The 21,262-nt window shown below is 35.3% G+C and overlaps 1 protein-coding gene across 1 annotated transcript in view; it reads left to right on the plus strand.

Annotated features, from left to right (window-relative positions):
• COL25A1 (collagen type XXV alpha 1 chain) overlaps nucleotides 1–21,262 on the plus strand; it is a 419,343-nt gene that overhangs the window by 172,273 nt on the left and 225,808 nt on the right. The gene's annotated exons all lie outside the window — the stretch shown is intronic.

Here is a 21,262-nt window from a genome sequence, read left to right on the forward strand (position 1 = left end):
ACCCATTTTACAGATAAGGAGACTGAGTTTTCACTGGTTGAGTAACCTTTCCAGTATCACAGAACTGATAAGTACTCAAGCAAGAAATGAATCAAGGCAGTCTGATATCAAAATCCATGCTTTTAATCACTAGCTAATACAGCCTCTACATTATTTCATTTGGTATTCTAATCTCTCAAGTTTTGTGAATAACATTGATTATATAAATGTCCTGTGCTTGAAGTAGGTTGGGATGTAGAGGTCCTTTTGTTTTTTAAGCTTCTTGATGAATTAAATTTCTTGCTATCAGTTTGAATTATCTGACCTAGACAGTACACTTGTATAAATTAGTAAAGAAAACGATTGTAAGTAAAAAAGAGTGATGATGACCTTAAAGATTTAAGATAAGTTTTGTTTTGTTTTTCTCTGAGAATAGGAAGATTTAGTTATTATTTAGAGAGTGAAAATGATTCGCAATATCAAAGATGTTTGAATTATACTTAAAACATTTTGCATTTGCCAAATAGGAAAATATTTACTTAACTAAATAGGACAGGTTGCTTTATCATCTTATCCAAAATGTTACAGCTGCCTGGATTATGGGGCTTCTCACTTAAAGCAAGTGCTAGTATCACAAACAGAAACACTCACTTGTCCAGAGGTATGGATTCTTGGTCTCCAGTCTTCCTGTATTTTAGAGCACCTCTGCTTAACCATCAGGTTTTGCATCAGATTACCCAGGGCCTTCCTGCGGCTCACAGCTGCTTATCTGCAAGACAGCTTGATCTTAGAAACTAGGTATCAGCATAAGTTATTTAGCACTTCTGTGTCTACTTAAAGAAAAGTAGCACACCATAAATCAAGAAGGCTTTCAGGAAATATATAATATTGATGAAAAGTCACAAAAGTACTGTCTAGAGCAACAAAAAGGCCTCCACGAACGTGCATTCAGATAGCGATACTGAAGCAGAGACTTTCACAATATGTCGTCAGTCCCCAGTGAAAGTTCTTGCTCCAGTATTTCAAGAGATTGTTATTTACATATTTAAAAGTGAAACTTATTGCTTCTTTAAGCAATGATATACTTCCAGTGAACATGGTTTACCTTTGGCAACTGCTCCCATAATTAGGCAGGAAAAAGAGCTGTTTGCTAGGGCTGTGCAGCTGAGTGCCATTCTGTCACAGGCCTGTTTTCTGGTTGGTGTGCTTCTGTAAAATTAAAAATAGAAGAATCTGAACTTGTAAAAGGCTTCTATTAGTTTAACCAGTTGGCAAATAGAATTTTAAATGTATAGAACTTTTAATAATAATAACAATAATAGTATGACAAAGGAAGTCTCTTAGTAGAGAACTAGATGGACAAGTTCTATTCTCTGCTGAGAAAATGATAATAGGGCAAATTTGTTTACAGTCAGTACGCTGTTTTGCTGTGTATGAGGAAAACACGCATGAAATGTCAAGTGATAATGACAACGTTCATTTGCTGTCATGTCGTCTATCAGTTGTTTTCTAGAGCTTCCTAACCCTTCATTCCAATTCCAAACACGTTTACTCTGTTTAAATTTCCTAAGCCTCCACTCAGTTGATGAATTCGTCTTCAACCTCTAGACAAATATAAATCTTTAGGTATGCAAGGACCAAATGAGTACTTTTGGTAAATCATTTCTATTGCTATCTCTACTTGATTCATTCTGTGCATGTGGACATGCCCAGCAGGGGTTGCCAAGTATAATGTGATAACTTGATCTCCTCTCCCATGTCCTAGATAAGAGCCTTTGATAAATATGAAGTTCAGCTTGTTAAGTCCAGCTAGGCCTTGTTTTACAAATACCCTGGTCTCCCACCCCATCGTGGTTCATTTTACTGTTTTCTTATCCAGAAGAAGACTTTAAAGGCTTTTCAGAAGGGCAGCTGATTTTCACAGTCTGGGAAGACTTGGTTTAGGATCCTCCAAGCTTTCCAAAGAGAGCATAAGCAGCTCATGCATTGTCTCTGTAGGACCTCATAGTATGAAGCCTTTGGGCCTGGACATATTGGCCATCCGTGTGCTGCAGTCCTGTATTGTGCACTTGGGAAGATAAGTCAAAGAGAATCCACAATCTCAATCCATTTCTTGGCATTTTGGTTTTACATTGTTATGCCCTCTTCCAATGAAGAATAATGAGGTGAGTTTTCTTTGTTCCTCAAAGCATATCTAAGCACCAAATTTTTACTCTTCCTAGGTTAAAAAAAAAACCCACTAGCATATTTTTAGAAGAGAAATACATTATTTACTTATTTTGTCTAATGGAAGTTGAGCCTTTAGAAAGTGTGTATTTGGTGTTCTGACCATAAAATGGAATGGATTCCGAGTGCACTAGAGTCACTTAGCTGAGTGATTAGCATCAGTATAATGATTTACTGATTCTGACTTAATGATTCACTGAGTTAGAATCAGTTTAATGATAGTATGTCTATTAATTATCATTTAAAGAATTAGGATTTGAGGAATATCAGAAATTTTAATAAATCACTTTGCATAGTTGAGTAATTCTTTTTGTTTCATGTGCTTGAAATTTCCAGTGTACTACAAAAAATATTCAAGCTAAAAACAATTTTATTTGGAATAATGTTTTGCCACATCAACAATGAATGGTGCTGGTTGACTATATGGGAATGAAGTGAATGATATTCCTTTGAAAACCTGAAAAAATTAGATAAGAAATATGGGCCAATGATTCAAGTGCATGATTAGCATGTTTTTAAGCTGATTTGTTCTTGTGTAATTGTTATAAGTCTCTGCTTTAACTTCTGTAGTTTTTGAAAAACCTGTTTTCAAATGTAGTCTTTGAAACTCATCAGATGACTTAAAGGAAGGCTTATTTTGACTTTCAGAGGAGGATTTGCAAACTAATCATCAACAATCCACATTTCCACTGATGAATGTCTAAAATCCTAAAGTTTTCAGACATGTGGCATGAAGTGTATTGCCAAAATGTAGTATCTTAATGCGGTGTGATGTAAATGATTTGATTAAGTTGACAGTCAACTACCAAACACAAGAACCTTATGTCAAGTACTAGGTATGCATATGAATCACGCTAAGTCTGAAAGAAAGTTGCAGTGACAAGGAAAAGAATTGAAGATTACTAACTTAGTAAATATAAAGACACATTATTTTTAAGGAATCATTTTTAAAAGTTTTTTTTTTAAAGGAAGGAAAGGATAAAAAAAATCATGGCACAAAGTGAACTTGAATGTTCAAGAGGATTATGGTGATGTATTTAATGGTTCTCTTTTGATGGAGTTCAGTGTCTGTGCCAAGCAAATGTAATGGAAATGAGGAAAATTAAATTCAAGAGTTTGCTTTGTGAAACCTCAGTTCTTCTGGCAAAATCTGAATGAGGACTTGTTTGACTAGTCAGCCTTAGATATTATCTCTTATCCAACATGTGCCTGTGGTTTGGATGGATTTCCTTTTTATTTTTATGGAACTGTCAATTGAGAAAGTAAGAGCTCACTGTCCCCCACTGGAAGGGTATTATATATAAGTAGAAAGGTTTTCAAAACTCTGGAAGACAAAACTTTAGTCATTATTCATTCGTTCATTCATTCATTCATTCATTCATTCATTGTTTCATTCATTTATTGTTTCATTTATTCAATATTTATTGAGGCACTTCCAGGCAGTGTGCTGAATTTGACTAGACACATAATATTAAAAAAAAATAGGGCCTTTAAAATTATGCCTCCTTTGATTTGTTATGGATGTCTTCCAACTAAAGTTTCTTAAGTTAAAAACATTTTTGCAGTGAGATACATTGAAAGAAATCAGTTAAGAGTTCCTCTGGATTTAGAAAAAGCTAAAGTCTTTTGATAATAACTTTGAAGTAATCAAAATATTATCATCTAGATTACATGAGTAATTGATGCAAAAATATGCTATTAAAAGTTTTGGTCCTGATATGCTTTGTCTCAGACATAATTTTACAGAATTGTCATTAGTTCTGGAAATTTTTCTTCAAACATGGTCCTTAGAAGACAGCTGTGTGTTTGTGTATGTATATGTTTGACTGTGTGTATCTTTTAAGAGGAAGGATTAACTTAGTCGATATGTCAGAGGACTTTTTAGTTGTAATCCACAAAAGGGTTGGAAACTCTATCTTGTCTTGGTGGGGGGTACGGGGATATAATTTTTAACTTCAGTTTATCTTTTTCAAAGCATTATTAAAGTCATGCTTGATAGTTCCCTTTTAATTTATCATTCAAGCTCTGCATTCAAATGCTTGGAAAATCACTCAAGTCTAATGTTTCTTCTTTTATTCAGGCCCAGAGTAGGAAATTTGACCAGCGTTCAGTGTAACTTTCCCCAGTAAGGATAAAAAAGTGACTGATTTCGGATTAATTTGTGAAGTAGTTGTCAGAGTTAACAATTTTTTTTTCTAACAATATTTCATTTAACCTTCAACTTTCTGACCTCCTGTGATCATAGTTTATTGTCATCTCCTTCTATAAATAAGCAGTCTGGGGCTCATACAGATTGAATGAGATGCTCAAGGTCATCTAACCTTAGTTGGGTGGAGACTCGAACTAAATCTCCTCATACCAAGTTGTATACTCTTTTTCATACAACGTAGTTACCTCCAAGAAATCTTGGAAATTAATAAAAATGCTATGAATATAGGAAGAATTAGAATACTCTCATAAATATCATTATTTACCTATGCAGTTATCAAATTCTTATCTAAGTTTTTAATTGACAGTAAGGGGAACAAGTTTTAGCAGTTCCATTTTACCCATCATTTAATACTTTAAAATTCAAGGTAGCTTCTAAAAGAGTAAGAGGGTAAGGGAATAAATCTTCATTTTCCCAAAGGAAGTCTATTCTTTGCTGAAAGCAATATTTATTCCACTGTCTGTGTGTGTGTGTGTGTGTGTGTGTGTGTGTGTGTGTGTGTGGTGTGATATGTGTGTGTAAGCATATGTGCATATGTATGTTTTAACTTCTTTTCAGGCTGTGTGCCTTTGTCTCAGATCTCACTGTGGACCAGTGGTAGTAGCCCTTGTCTTATGGTCACTTTCCCTGGGTCACAAATAGCTTTCTTTATTGCATTAGAGTGCTATAAATTTTTCGTGATCCCAAGCTGAGTTTTAACCAGTCACCTCAAGGTGAAAAGCTCAGTATCACATTACTGTTTCTTTGGGCTGTCATCCATTGCTCCTGACCAACATGTCATAAATGTTTTAAGAGTCTGCAGCTCCTTCAGCTTGGTTCTAATCTGAGTTATACAGCTCAGGCTCACATCTCAATGAATCTTGGAAAACTTACTCCTGCACTTGTGTGTTCATGCAGAGCAGCCAGACTCTTCAAAATAAGTGGTGATATGTCCTGGCCTATTTCAGGTTAAAATGGATTCCCTGTGAGTCTAGTGTTAAGGACGACAGTATTGCACAGGGCTTTTTTTCACCCAGAGAGTTATTAGTCAGACATATGAGCCATTATGCAGGAAAGGCAAGAATTGTCCTGGAAATGCTTTGGCTGGCTTCTGAAAGAGCTCTCAGGAAGTGATATATGCTCTTGAGCACTATATTGTAAACTCTGTGTTAAGTGTTGTGGATATGTATTAAAGTACAGGATGGACTCACATACACAAGCAAAAACAATTGGGATTAAAATAATTTATCAGCAACAATATAGGACACCTCAGAAAGAAGTGCGTGATAATTGTATAGACAATTACTGTAGAGTTTGAGGGCAGAAAAAGTACTTTGCACTGAGGAAGACCTCCTTGATGAAATGAGTTTAATTTGCATCTTAAAGAGTGATGGGATTTGGAGGGACCAAAAGAAGAGAGAGTATTCAGGAGCAAAAACACCTTTTAGAGGAAGAGCAAAAACAAAAACACCTTTTAGAGGAAGAGGGAAATGAGTCGAACTGTATTTAAGAGGTTACAGAAAGGAGAATCAAAGCAAACAAAGTAGAAATTGAGACTGTGAGCCAGATTATTGGAAGCCAGGCTGAGGGTTCGACTTTATCCTGAAACATTAAAAAAAAATGCTTTTACCAGCTTCCTTTTTATATAATTCTTTGTCTTTCAGGGGATGTTGCCAAATTTGTATTTTGCACTTTATAGTGGGGGAAAAATGGAAGAAACTTGACACATTTAGATTCTGTGCCTGTACACACATACACACACACACACACACACACACACACTATATATATTCACTGAAGAGAGGACTTTCCTCAGGCCATTTCATGAAACAACAACAACAACAAAACTCTGTTCAATCCAGGCTGTAAATATTAGCAACCTTCATTTAACTTTGGTGATGTGCATTAATCCTTTAAAGATGTCCATCACTAAGGTTGAGTCCAGAAGAGTTTCCTTTGCTGTTACATCATGTCATACGACTCACTGTCGTTCTCGATGGTGTTAATTCAGAAAGTAAACTTTCAAGTGGAATTTAAAACTGACAAGTTCTACTTGGCCTTCTGACTAAGAGTAAGCATATGAAACATAAGGAGTAAAAAGATTTTGTTTTTTAAAAAATAGTGCTTACTTATATTATCTTTCATCAGACATTTAGACATAACTTCATTTCAGCACTTGCAAGCAGTTTGTTTAGTTCTGGTTGCTATAAATTCTAGAACTGTATATTTTTAAATTTCTTTCTGAAAACACTTTCAGGGTTTCCTAACAGCTTCTTGAATTTTTGATAAATGTAATGAAATGACTGATGATAGATACCTTCCTCTGTGTTTAATTAAGATGCAAAGTCATTTACCAAAGGGAAAAAAATTATTATGTGAGGATAGAATGTAGAAGAAAAATAAAGAAAACTTGTTAACAAGGAAATAGTAGAAGATAAAGACTCAGATTAAGCTTTCGTGGATAAAAATATCAAAGGCTTGTTAGAAAAGGAATTATATAAAATTATTAGCTCCTTATATTTTTTGTAGTTCGTCTGTACTAATTTGAACTTAAACTCTATTTAGAGAAAAAGAAATTTGCTTAAAGAATAACTTCACTTTATTCTGAAATAGAAGTGTTTTACATTTATATGTAATGAATTTTATAAACTCAAATTTTGTGCAGAAAATTTTGTAAACTCAAACTTAGTGCTTCATATTTTTGTCAGTTCAATTGAATCTTTGGGAAATTATTGTTCTAAAATATATTCAAATAAGTCACATGGTAGATGTAACTGCACTAAATGCCTCTAGTAGATCTGACCTCACTGTTCATGATAATTCATTTAATGAGGTGAAGTTTATCTTTGCATTTTTTTATGAAAGAACAGAGTAAATAAAATCAGTACAACTGTATGTGAGAAATTACTTCCTAGTGCTTTTGAATTCTTCACTTCGTAGAAAGGAAAAGAAGCTAGTATTTATTAAAAAGAGGTGCTGCCATGTACCTTCCTTACATCCTGTGAAGTAAGGAAGCAACTGAAGATCAGAAATAAAACTGACCCGTCCTAAATGGGTTGAAGTTGTTTCACTGAAAGAACATTTCTTTCCTGGGTTTTTGTAGACATGACTCCATTATCTCTTATTACTGAGTTTTGTCATGGAGAAGGGTGAGGTCAGTCTGATTTTTCTTTCTCTCTTAGTAATGATCTAGTCTTCCTGCCGGGATGATTGAATGACTCTTTATTTGTAACTTTTTTAGCTTATGTCTCCAATTTGATTGGTCTGTCAGATTTTCCTGGGAAGTTAATTCGGGTCTTCTTTGGTTTAAGATTTCCTTGAACTACTGCTGCCGAGTCTCCCACTGTGCCTGTCCAGCCATCTTCTTCAGGTGCCAGGCACAGCTCCCTTTTCAGTCCTCTCTGAAACTTTTTATTGGTAAAGAATTGTTGAGTTTCATGAGGCCAAGTTGAATGGAACAAGGTCCCTGCTTCCCAGAAGTTGAATAGAACAAGGTCCCTGCTTCCCAGAAGTTTACAGATTTACAGGGGAGGCAGACAGTAAACCAGCCGTTTTAGTACAGTATGATGCTTGTGATGATGGTAGTACCCAGTGGGTTCACTGAAAGAACAAACATCTCAAATCTATTCCTTGAATATCCTGAGAACTAAAACAAAACAAAACAAAACAACCTGTTGATGGTCACTATTGTTTTTATAGTAGATTTAATTTTCACATCTTAATGCAATTTAGATTAAAAAAGAACTGGATTCTAGTCTTGGATCTGCCCTCAAGATCTAGTGAGGAATTCATCTATCAAGAAGTATTTACTCATCCTTAGCATGGGGAAAAGATACTTGGTCTGTCCTCATTTGTGGGATTATGGCAAAGTTAAAATGAGGTACTTTAAAAATTGAGTAGTTCTCTTAAAATGTACCTCAATGCTTTCTTATCTTTGGATTCATTATTTCTGTTTCTAGAGGGTAGGGGAGACTGAACTGGCATACATTTTGTGATTTCTGTAGATAATGAATATGAAACTTAGCACAGTCCCTGGAATATTATGGACAATAAATATGAGCTATTACAAAATTTACTAAAAGTAGTAGCATTTTCATGAAATGGCAAAATCATTTACCAATGTAAAATGTCTTTCATCTTGATCCTCCCCATAAAATCTGACAATGCAAAGTTTTCTCACTTATGCAGTTTGAATGCTGTATTTTTGGATCAATAAAATTGGGAAAGTAAACTTTGATCTTGTTTAATAATTTCTTCATTATGAATCATCTTCATGGTGAAATATTTATTAGCAGGCTAGGAATTTTCTTATATTTATGGATTGAAAACAACCCAGTCCTCTGACTACTAGCAAGTTTTAAGAATTTATGGTTTCATGTGGACTTTTAAAACTTGAACTGGTTTGTGCACTTATATGTGGTTAAGATCTCAGAATGGCTGATTTTGACTTTGTTTGGCCACAGTTGGCATTGGAACCTTAAATTGTGCCTTAATGCCTGACTCTCATTGTGGAGCCATAACTATTCCAATTTTTATCACATTCAGAATTATTTTTTGTCATCTAATGATATTAGAAATGTAGACTCATGAAGCTGAGAAGATGAAAGATTTTTTAGTTTACTTTTGTTTACATTTAACCCTCATTTGGGACCTTCATCTTAACCTTTTACGTAGGGAGATTGGGGAAAAAAATGTCTTTAACAGTGCATACCTGTTGCTTATTTTTGAAACTTAAAGAATAATGAAGTTACAAAATCTAGAAAACAAAGTCACAGATATTAGCACTAACTTTGATAATTATGGATTACATAAAATACCTGTGATACTTTATCTAAATTGCATGATATACCTCATTGTCCCCAAATGCCTTTTAATAGGTGTTTTTATGATTAAAATCTAAAGTTTTCTTTTAAGGGCGTCTTCTCTAGTTTATACATCATCTTCTCTTTGTATCTGTAGAATAGTGTTTTGGTGAACACCTATGTAGAGCACTGTATAAGGTACTCTTCAGAAATTAAACTCAACTGAGACAGACCCTCAACTGTGTTAACTATTGTTCTCAAGTATCAGACAAAATTAAAAGATTAAGACTTACAAAGCATTTATCTAATACTAAGATAAGCAGCATAAACTATGCCTTTCCATGCATGTCGATTATTTTTTAATCCTATTTCAAATTTTAATAAGTTTCTTGTAAAAATGTATTTTCAATTAAGAAAAAAGAAACTTAGAGTCTACTCATTACCCCAGAAACTTCAGAGTATTAAATAACTCTTGTACTAACTTTTTGGATGCCAGTCAAGTTGTGTGTGTGTTTTTAAATATAAGGATATGAATAGTGTATGAAATGAGGCTTAAATAATAATCAGAGAACAATGTGTATCTCAGTGCACTGCAGCTATTTGACCCAATATTTAACTATTTGGGGAATTCTAATTATTCAAGAAAAAATACAGGTAAGACATAGTATGCAGAAAACAATAAATTTTTGAGGAATATAAATCCTAATGTATATACTTCAAAGCCTGTATTTAATAACAGAGCTTTTTAAAATAAAGAAGGTAGAATAAAAGTAACATACTTTCCTAGAAGTTTAGCAACGAGCACAGTCCGTAATGTATTAAATGATCTTAAACCTGGAGTGGTCAAAAAGAGCGGAAAGTCACCATATGTGAAACAGGGGCCTTGCACATGGTAGATGAGTCTCTCCCCTAGTGTGTGCATGAGTCCCAGTCCTCTTCTATCTTTCAGGCAAGGGTAGTACATGGATCACTTCGGAGAATGCTGTTAGACTTCAGGGCATAAGTTAGGCGTTTTGTTGCCATTTTGGTGTTAGAAGGGAGGGGTCAGGGGATAGGTAGTGTGGTTACATTTATGTTTAGGGGCAGACCCTTTATTTGCTCTGTCCAGTCACAGGGTGTTATGAAACCTAAGGATGCTAAGGTACTTACTATCTACATGATTTCTGACTGCTGATATTGACCTTAATCATCCGGTATATGCTGTTTTCCTCAAAGAGACTTTTGGTTTTTGGTTTTTGTTTTCACTAAAATAAAAAAAAAAAAATGCTGTAGCATGAATACTAACAGTAGCATTATTGAAGGCTGGGATTCAGCCATGGCTCTTGGATTACTCCAGTGTTGTGATTCCCCTAGCTTCTTGGAACATTTTGCCCACCCTCTGGGTGGTTGATAGTCAAGTCCATATTCAGCCCTCATTATACTCACACGCATTCTGAATAGGAGGAATTCCACACCAGCTAGGTGGCAGCAGGTGTCCTGTTATCCACTGTCTGTCAGACCCTTTTCTTGTCCTTCCTTCCCACCACCTTGCCCAGCTGAACCATATATACAGCCCCCTGTGCCGGAGACCCTATCAGAGAACTTCTTTGTAGTATTTTTATTTAATTAATAAGCTTATTTTTCAGAATGGTTTTAGATATTTACAGAACAACTGAGTACAGATAGTTTCTATATACCCCAACCACACTTCACAAGTTCCCTCTATTTATTAACATCTTATATTAGCATGGTACATTTGTTACAATTAATGATCAATATTGATACAGAAATGTTAACTGAAGTCCATACGTTGCTTCCATTTCCTTAGTTTTTAGCTAATGTCTTTTTCTTGTTCCAGGATCTCATCTATAATACCCTGTCACATTTAGTCTTTGTATCTCTTTAGAGTCCTTTCAACTGTGGAATCCTTTCAACTTTCTCAGACTTTCTTTGTTTTTGATAACCTTTGACTGTTTTGAGGATTACTTACTGATCAGGTATTTTGTAGAATGTCCTTCAGTTGGGGTTTTTCAGAGGTTTTTCATGATTGGACTAGGGTTATGGATTTGGAGGAGGACGATCACAGAAGTAAAATACCATTTTCCTCACATGGTATCAAGGGTACTTATTATCTACATGATTTGTGACTGTTATTGACCTTAATCACCTGGCTGAAGCATTGTTTGTTTGGATTCTCCATATTTGTGGTATTTTGATTATTCTTTGGGTACTTTCAAGAGATGGTCAACTCTCTCATTTAAGTTGTGTAAAGAAATCCTGATCTTTTGATAAAGCAGCTTTCCTAGGCTCCTGTGAGTAAGAGGGAACTCTTCCGAGAAGAGTTAACAAGAATTTTATTTGCTTAGCCAGGTGCAGATGATGAATAATTAATAGCCCAGAAATAATTCCAACAGTCAAGCATAGGGCAGGGTATAACATTGCCCTCTTATTTAGACAATTAAGACCTCATTTATTATAAAGACAGAATCAAGATCACCAATTAGAGAGGAGCCCACACAAATTCTCTATTTATTTTTTAATATTTTCAGTGTTCTGTGGTTCAAATCCTATTACAAAGATCTCATCACAAAACCTATATCAAAGTATAGAAAGGAGAGAGGTTATCTGGAATATAGTCATTTAAAGGATACCTTCCCCCCCAAAAAAATTCTTCCAACTTTATCATCATTATTAGACAAATTGACATCTATTCCTTCAGTTCTATGAATGTTGAGAGTCAAACATGCAACATATGTTTTAATTTACCAAGTAAGATTCTTTTTTTTTTTTTTTCCTTTCGGTACCAGAATGTTTCTGAGTTGAGCATTCAGCATCCTTTGTGTAGTATGTTAATTATGCATTATTCATAGTGAAAGGTTCAAATTTGTTATGCTGCAACTGTTCAGTCCTTGACAAATGACTCTGATAGGTCACACCCGTTTTCAAGTAAGTAAAGAACAGCAAGAACTGTATTTCTTCTAAAAACTGTGTAGTACTGGGAGCTTCTTTGGCAAGTTACCATTTGCCCTTTTACATTAAGTCTGAAAAACTCATGCTTTCCAGCTAATGATATCTTTAGAGGGAGGGTCCTCCTGGGCTTCCTTAGTAGCTTCCACTCCCATTACTCCTTTAGCTTACTCTACTCTCTGCATTTAGTAAAGTTTATAATAGCTTCTACCTCATCCTTATAAAATATACTGGATATGTTTTCAGAGTAAGGGACTCTTATGTGTTCTCATGTATTCTCTTAGCAAATTTTTATTGAGCATTTTTATGTGCTTGGCAACATTCTTGGTGTTGGCAGTGCAAAGATGTACACATTCACTTGGAGCATGCACAGAGAAGCTTTAGCAAGTCGGTTTTGCTGAAATGCCAAATACCCCAAAGGGAACAGAGGGCGAGAAAGTTGGAAAATCATAAACATTGCAGCGGACCCTGAATGCTGAAGTTTTTGCATTATATCCCTTGATGGCTTTGGTGCAGTAGAAATATATAACCAGAGATGTCCTTAAGGAAGATTAATTTAAGAGCAATGTATTTATTATCTTGGAGAGGGGAAAGAAGCTAGGAGTTCACTTGGAATTTTACAGTTGTCCAGGTGGATGGAATTGAAGATTTAAACTGAGGTGAAGTAAGCGGAATCAGAAGAAAGAATTGGTGCAAGATATATTGCAGAATAGACAAGAAAGAAAGACAGTAGCCAATATTTATAAGGTTGGAACCTGAGAGAAAGAGGGTATAGTATGGCTGTTAACAAATGAAATCCAAGGGGTATATCTGAGGGGAAGATAAGTTCTGTTTCAGAAAATTTGTATTTGAGGAGTTTGAAGGTTATCTAGGTAGACATATAAGACAGTTAGAAATGCAGGCTTGCATCTTGTATGGGGCCCAGGGCTGGCACTTGAAATGCAGGACTGGGTCAAGAAGAGGTGATGGAACCCAGGATGCAGAGGATGAGAGAGAAGACAGAGAAGGCAATGGGACAAGGACTGCAATGTGGAGAATAGGCACAGTGATATCAAAGAGGACTGAGAAGCAGAGTTCAGAAAGGAATGGGATGAGAACCAGGATGGCCAGAAGGAGAAATATCAAATGCTGCTGTGATGTCTAGCGTTAAAAAAAGAAACAGGACATTGAGTTTGGAAAGTTATTGGTGAATATTGAGAGAGCTCTTTTTGGAATTATCAGGGTAAAAATCAAAATGCAAGGAAGAAAAAGGCACATTTTAAAGTATTATTGATTCCTGTTTGAGAAAACAGAGGTTCATCAAGCAATATGTCCCAGAAAACAAGACAAAGTGAAACAAAACATTCTGATAATCAACCAGGTAGCTCTCAGATGTGAAAACTGCTGATACATACAAAGTGAGAGATTGGTATTGCATTATAAATAAATCATGCTGGGCCCACAAGACATAATGGAATATGGGCTTGGAGACTGGGCATAAAAACCTGGTATGTGGTTCTTGGTATACCATTGCTTATATACTAACATTCCAGAATCATTTCTCAAGGAATTCAATTTAATTTAAATAGCAGTTTAGAACTCCCCTGTAGTGTTAGAGAGAAGAAGTATGTGATATGAAAATAAACATGCTTCAGCCATATGAGGCACCAAGAATTATCATAGCTTGAGAATTTTCAGTAGAAAATATATTTTTCTGCCTTATATTGCTGATTTTTTTTTCTTTTTGAGGATAATTTTAAGCAGGTAACTTCATTACAGTTTTGGTTTTTAAATTTCAACTTTGCAGGAAAAATATTAACACTATGGCCTTAATTAGGAAAAGGCATACCTATATTGTATTCCTTTTTTACTTTCGCATAGGTTTTTTTTTTCATCAAATGTTAGTTAATTAAATCCCTTCCAAACTCTGTACTAGGCACCAAGGAATCAGAGCTGAATAAGATGTGTCTTTTGCCCTCAGGAACCTTCTAGTCCTGTAATGGAGACAGATTAAACAAATTAATGCAGTAATCTGTTGTAGCCTCTAAGACAAAGTACATGATTTCAGGAGGACATGAAACAAGGGAACTCTGTTCTACTTGGGGGCAGGGTCTTCAGGAAGAAGCTTGGAAAGTTTCTGACACTTAAGATGACTCTTGAAATATGGGTAGCTGGGTTGTTCTTGTCTCTTAAAAAAATACATGTCTTTTCCCCTTCAATTTAAATCATTTTTCTATTGCTGAATTTAAAAGAATAGATAAGAGGGAGAAGAGAAAATGGAAAGGAAACCAACTTGAAAAACTGGGAAGATGAAAGTAGTCTTTTTTGGTCCCTTTTTTTATATCCTTCTGGGAGGTTACTACAGAAATCTGTCTACTCTGTGTAAAAGTACTGCATAAAAATATTTTATTTTAGTGTGAAAATTTTGGTGTTGCTATGTTTTGATCATACTGAATATGTAGCTAAAGAAGGAATGGAGCAGTCTGAAATATATGGAGCAATCCAAATTGTTATACTTGTCTTTAGAAGTTATTTTTCATTTTTTAGACTTTCTTTTTAGTTTGTCACAATTACATTTTTTGACTTTTAGAAACAGTAACTGAACAAACTAATGTATATCAATAAGTCAAATGGATAACTATTTTAGAGTTAACAATATCAAGAATTCTTAGACTAGATTTCCTAGGCAAATGCTTGGATTTGTTTCTCAAAGTGTCCTGAAAAAGATGAATGTGTCTTTGTTTGAAAACCCTATTAAATTTTCATTACAATATCAGATTTTTTTAACTGCTTGTTTCCTTTAGGAAGTTTTATTTTAGAAATGGCTGTGTAAGACTTGTTTTATATACTACCATTTTCATAAATTTCCTTCTCTGATTGTATTGTATTTCTCATCCAATAGTATTCCATGTGAGATTCTTTTCTTCAGGAAAAAACATTATTTTGTTTAAAATATCAACCCTGAAAACATGGTATAGTTAGATTTGTTTGGGTTCATCACTAATGCTTACTAAATTTTATAACAGTAAGAAATGAAAACAAATGGAATTAGTTTCTATCTTTCAAATCTGAAGATGTCTACTCAAGTTTTTTTTCCTGAATAGATGATCCAGAATATATTTATTTGATATGAGGCAAAAAATCCGGTGGGTGACGGAATATTGAAAGCTAAGCTGTAATGAAATAGTAGATTGGAAGGACTCTGTCCATTTTTCCTATTTGGCCCCCAAATGTAATAATCAATTCGTACGTATGAGACAGAGGAGATGCTCAATAAAATAAGATGGTGTCTTGGGAAAAATATGGAACATACATGAAACGGTTTTGAGTTCTCCCTGCTGTACCACTCACCCATCATGTGACCTTGGGAAGTTACTTAACCTCTCTGGAACTTTTCCTTACCTGTTCACTGTGAATACTATTACTCTGCTCAGAACTTTCATGAGGATCAAATGAGGTAAAATATATTATGCTTCTAGCACAATGAATAGCATATAAGAAGAGCTCAGTAATTTAAGGAAGTTTATTTCAATAAATCAAGTGGGAGTCGAAAGCTAAAAAGAGAACACTTTCATGAGGATGAGAAGGAAGGGAAATATTTAGGAAATAGTCATAAAATTTAAGAGGTGAAATCTATTAGTACAGTTGTGAAAGAATAGTAATAAATAGGAGGGAGTTTGACTTTGAGATGTCTAAAGAACATAAAACATGTAAGAATCCAGTGTGATAGTCATTGGAACTCTGGGTTTGACATCTTTTGATAGTTACACAAAAAATATGGCTGTTCCTCACTGTCCTTAAGGTAAGTTTAATGAATAACATTTTAAAAGATTAATCCTAAAAATTCTGTTTAATTAGGTGAGAAAAATAGATGAGTTTTGGGAAAAAATTGACCATCTTTTGCAGTGGGATGCATTTGTGTAAGGGTATCACAGACTCAGGGAGTCCCAGAGGTGATTTATCCCTTGCTTCTTTTGTATAAATTTACATTTTTTCCCTATTGGGATTAACTCTCTGAGGCAAATACTATATTACTATATTTATTTTATAGTACTTTAAGAATCTATAAAGAAACAGTTTAGTATAGTAGTTAAGAGCTAGAACTCTGGAGCCAGACTGCCTGGGCTCATTTCCCAGCTCTGCTAATTACTAAGTAGTTCAGAAGTTACTTGACTTCCCTATGCCTCGGTTTTCTTATCTGTAAAGAGGAGATAACAATAGTACCTATGGCAAAGCTGAGGTGAGGATTAAGTGAGTTATTATTTGTAACAGCACACTGCCTGGAGGAGTGACTTGCGCTATACAGGTGTTGGTTATTGTTAATGTGGTGGTGGTGATGATGACAACACAATTTCGTGATGACGAGCTGGCATGGTCCAGTTTTCTTGAGTAAAGCAAGTTCTCCCCTGCTGTGAGTATAAACAGCTTTCTTTATACTGACTAGGAAGAAAGTCCTCTGACTCACTTCCCATTTCTATCCCTTTTGTGATCTGAGCTTGAATTCTGTATCATTGATTCCTAGTCCACGTTGCCCCTCTCTTGTCTCTAGTTATTTCTTTAGATGTAATAATGATCACAAAACTACCAGCTATAGCTAACTTCAACTCTTGGAAATGTAAAACAAAACTTTTTTGGGAAGATTGGAAGCATGTGACACAAAAATTGGTGTGTCAGCTCCAAAAGGCAGAAAACTCTGCTCTAAATAAATAAAAATCTTTTGTCTTATTTTTTTTTGCAGTGGAAAGTGACATAGGCTTTGCCTAGCCACTGCCACAATAGGGCAGAATTAAATCCTTATATTGTGTGCACCTTTTAGCTCTCAAACTTGAATTTTTTATGGCTATTACCATCATCTTATCATATTAGTTGTTTATGCATCTCCCTTTACATACTGGGATCCTCCTACGGATAAGGAAATGTGTTATTTTTCAGCTTTTCACTCCCCTGCACTTAGCACAGTAAGTACCTAACCCAGAAAGTGCCAACATTTTTGCCGTTGTTGAATGAATGTATGAGTCAATCCAAAAGGATTCCCCAAAACATTATGAAGAAAGTTTTCAGTTAGTACATACTAAACGCTGTATTATACAGTTAAAGTGGATTAATAGTGAATAATGGGGAATACTTTCCAAAATAGAACAATGAGAGCATTCAGCTGACTAGCAGGGGAAGCTGTCAGGACACCAAGAAAAAACGAAAACAAGTGAAAGTCTTGGGTAGAAGAAAATCCACCTAAAAGATTATGAGGTTTTTCTTTAGTTCAGTCTGAGTCTCAAAATTATTATGAAACCGTATTTCAGGATGATCTGTCTCATTTAACACCATTCTTTTCATTCACCTCCTGATGAAAAAAAAAAAAAAAGACACAGTAACCTAGATCATCAATCTGTTTCCAGGAGCATCAGCAGAAATCGTAAGATCCCTCTGACCACAAGCCTCTGTAAACGTGCCAGTGAAAACATGCATGTTTTCCTTCTTGCCTTCTGCATTTGGTGTGCCATGCAGTAGCAGAAACAAAAATCAGGTTTCAAAAGCCCTGTGGGCTTGTCTTCCACAAACACTCACCTTCAGAACTGTCCCTAGGAGCCAGCTTGTTACAGCTGCTGCAAACACCAGGGGGGTGTTTCGGACTTATGCCAAGGGCCCATAGGAAAATTGCCCCCAGGATTTCCGCACAGGGTTCCGCACAAAGTGGCCTGTGGTGCTGAGTTGCAGACACTGTGCAATGTGCTGCTCCCACCACAACACAGCCTGCACTACACTCCTGCCTTGTGATTCTGCTAGTTAAGTTTCTTCCCCTATGGATTTTAAAATTTCACTTGAAAATAACTCTTCCACATGTTAATAAGCCCTACTTACACATATGAATGGGGTTGTGGTTAAATGGTGTCTTTTTTGCCAGAATCCGCCTGAATCTTGATCTACTCTATTTCAGTATATGTCTATTTTTAATCTGATGCTGGAAAGCTGTGAAAAGCAGCTTTATGATAAATACTTTTTTTTTTAAAGTTGCTTTATTAGTTTTTTTGTTTTTGAGAAAAGCCTACTTGACCATTCTGATGATGCAAGTGCTTCATGTCTTTTCTTTTATTCAGTTAAAAAAATGCAGATTTGAGAGTGTCTGGCAATACATGATAAGTAGATAATCTTAAAAATTACATAAAGTAATGCTAAAATTCTTCAAACCAGCATGATTGATTTAATTACACCATGATAGACACTCTGAAGGAGAATCATAAATATCAGGCTACTTTAAAATAGTAGCACAAACCCTGATTCTTGTTTTAGAAGCAAAGCAAACAAAAACTTTTATCATGTTCCAGAAAATGAGTCATGGGTGGTAGTATTTCAATGTTTCTCTGAGTTTTGGAGGGTATAGGAAAATTCACAGAAAATTAGTTTAAAAAAGAAACTCAAAGATTGCAAAAGCTTCTTAGGGGACAAAAAAATCAAGAGGTTCTCTGGAAAGACCCTAGAAACAGTGACATTCCAGGATCAGCCAAGAAGAAAAGATAAAACACCTCACCACCATGTGCTATGATCAGACCACATCCATCGTCTTTCCCTGCCAGAATTACCTTCTACGGGTGATGGCCAAAGAGTTGAATATGTATCTACCAAACTACTCTAAATGTGAAAATTTCGGTCACCTAACACACAATGAGTGGGGAGACTACCCTTGTCAGCGTAATAAATGACTTCCTCACATGGAGGATTTTGCTTTCTCCTCCGTCTTATCCTTCGGCACTTGATCTCAGTACAGCTTTCAACAACATTGATTATGATGTAGTTTGAAAATGCTTGAGGGAGTTTGCCTTTTTTGTCTGTTTCCGTTTTAAAATGGTTTTAATCTTACCCTTCAGACAGTTGACATCATGTATCAATGGCTGCTCATTGTCCTGGGGCTGGTGTTCAGCAGGGTTCTAATACAGGCCGGGGGCTGTTTAAAATCCTCAAGCTGCCTTTAGGCCCAGTGACTGCTAGACACGGTAGTGGCTGTCAGTGTTAGCTGAACTGTTTAAAGATAATGCTGCTGCTTTTGTTTCTTGGTGGGAGGTGGGGAAGAGGCAAGAAGTGGGAGGCTAGTTTTGTTTTTTTATGGAATTATGGAAATATAAATCTGGAAAGAAATTCCACAAGCTGATAGTTTATCCCTTGTTCTCCAGAGAAATGGCTTGGCCTTGTGCTTAAGTATTGCCGTATATATTGATTACACCATCTCTTGCTCTCTACTACATTTCTGTTCTAAAAATGTATTGTTTTAAAATTTCTCTTTTACATGACTGTAATGCTTCCTGATTTGGTTTTCCATTTTTATTTGGCCCGTATTCACTCATCAAACTGTTCATTTCATATGTGGTAATGTACCAATTAGCTTATCTGATGATTTACTCTAAACATAATAATAGCATCATTGCAGGATCCTCTGGCTCTATTTATTAGTATAATACACATGGGCTTCGGAGCATCTGCTCTCTGATTTGGGGCCAAGATAATGCTGCTGCCCAATCACAGGTGATGCAGGAGCAGATGACTGGAGCAGCCATGGCCATGTCCACAGACGCCAGCAAAGTGTTTAAGGTGCACTCACTTCTTCCAGCTTCACTGAAGCCCCGAAAGGTGTTACCAGTTACTTTTAAAGATGGATTCCTTGAAGTGAGCATAGTATGTGTGGTTCTGTGGTTTAAATTTAGCAAACATGTAAAAAAAAAAGAAAAAATTTTATCTCTAGGAATGATATGTAAAATTTTTTCATCATTTCCTCAGGAGTCTGTAGAACACAGGGTTAGGCACATAATAAACACTCAATAAATGCTGATTGATTAATAAGTAAACAAGTTACTAGGGTCAGTTAGAGCTGATAGTGAGACAAGAGAGCTAGTTCCACTTAAAGAGAAAGTTATAATTTCAATGTGATGTATAAAGCAGATATTGCTTACATAGGTAAAATACCTGAAGAATCATAGCTATGTGACCCTTCCATCTAGGAAATTCTGCTAAATGCAAAGTATAGAGACATATTTATTGTGACTGTTTAAGCCTCTAAGTTTTACACTTTTAGTACTCCCAGCAAGCATGTGATGTTTTGGCATTTAAATGGGCCTTCAAGATCCTGAAGATTGTTGATTTGACTAAGTCTGAATGGATTATGTGAAAGGTAAAATATACACAGAAAGTGAAACACATTAACATTCTTAATATATTTTTTATTACATATTTTGTTCACTGTTTTTCCTTTGGGACTGTATTTTTCTATGTTAATGAAAGCTTTTGAGGGAAAATATAATAAAAATATGTGTTCTGTCGCAATATTATGGAGAAGATCTAATACATAAAATACATAAAAAATGAGGTTTTAATACTTTCATCTTTTGTCTATTTTTTCGTTCTGTCTTTTTTTCAGATCACATAATGCTAGTTCTTATGACTATTTCCCCTTTCAAACACGATTCTGGTCATACCTTGACTTTACTCTGAAATTTATGGAATAACTTAAAATTTCTTCTTTATGTGTTAGTATGTATACCTAAATGAATGTGCATCTAGTATATACATCCAAAATGTTTCCCGTTTCAAAGTATATACAGACAACTAATCTAGTAGCTCAGTATTTTACAATAGGATAGAAAGTGTCTATAAATCACTTGAAAATTAGGTTTCAAAGAACAAAACAATGGAGCTAATAATGATACTCTGTTCTGGTTATTAGGACTGCCACCATAGACACTAGCACTCTGTAAATGCTGGTGTCTTCTGGATTTTGAATTGATATTTGACTATCATATTCCCATCATAAAACTGTAAGATGATATATGTTACCAGCCTTTAGAGGGTCTGTCTGTATCTACTAAGAAACTCAATCATCTGAGAAACTCAATCGCCTGTTTTGATGAGAAATTATATTTTGTTTTGTCTTTTTGCCTTTTTTGTTAGGGATACATATAAGAAAAGGCCTACCTCACTTTAGTATTTTGGTCTTAGGGAACTATTTTGGGTAGAAGTGTATGAGTTGGGGTCACCAGTTTTTTAGTCATGTGCATACCCCTTTCAGTCTTATTAAGAAAGAATTTTGTGCTTTACTAGGGCCTGAGTAGTAGCAATGGCACTCTAGTAACTTTATTAAAATTTGCTAAAACAAGCA

The sequence above is a fragment of the Camelus bactrianus genome, chromosome 2, assembly GCF_048773025.1.
Source record: "Camelus bactrianus isolate YW-2024 breed Bactrian camel chromosome 2, ASM4877302v1, whole genome shotgun sequence".
Classification (NCBI taxonomy): domain Eukaryota; kingdom Metazoa; phylum Chordata; class Mammalia; order Artiodactyla; family Camelidae; genus Camelus; species Camelus bactrianus.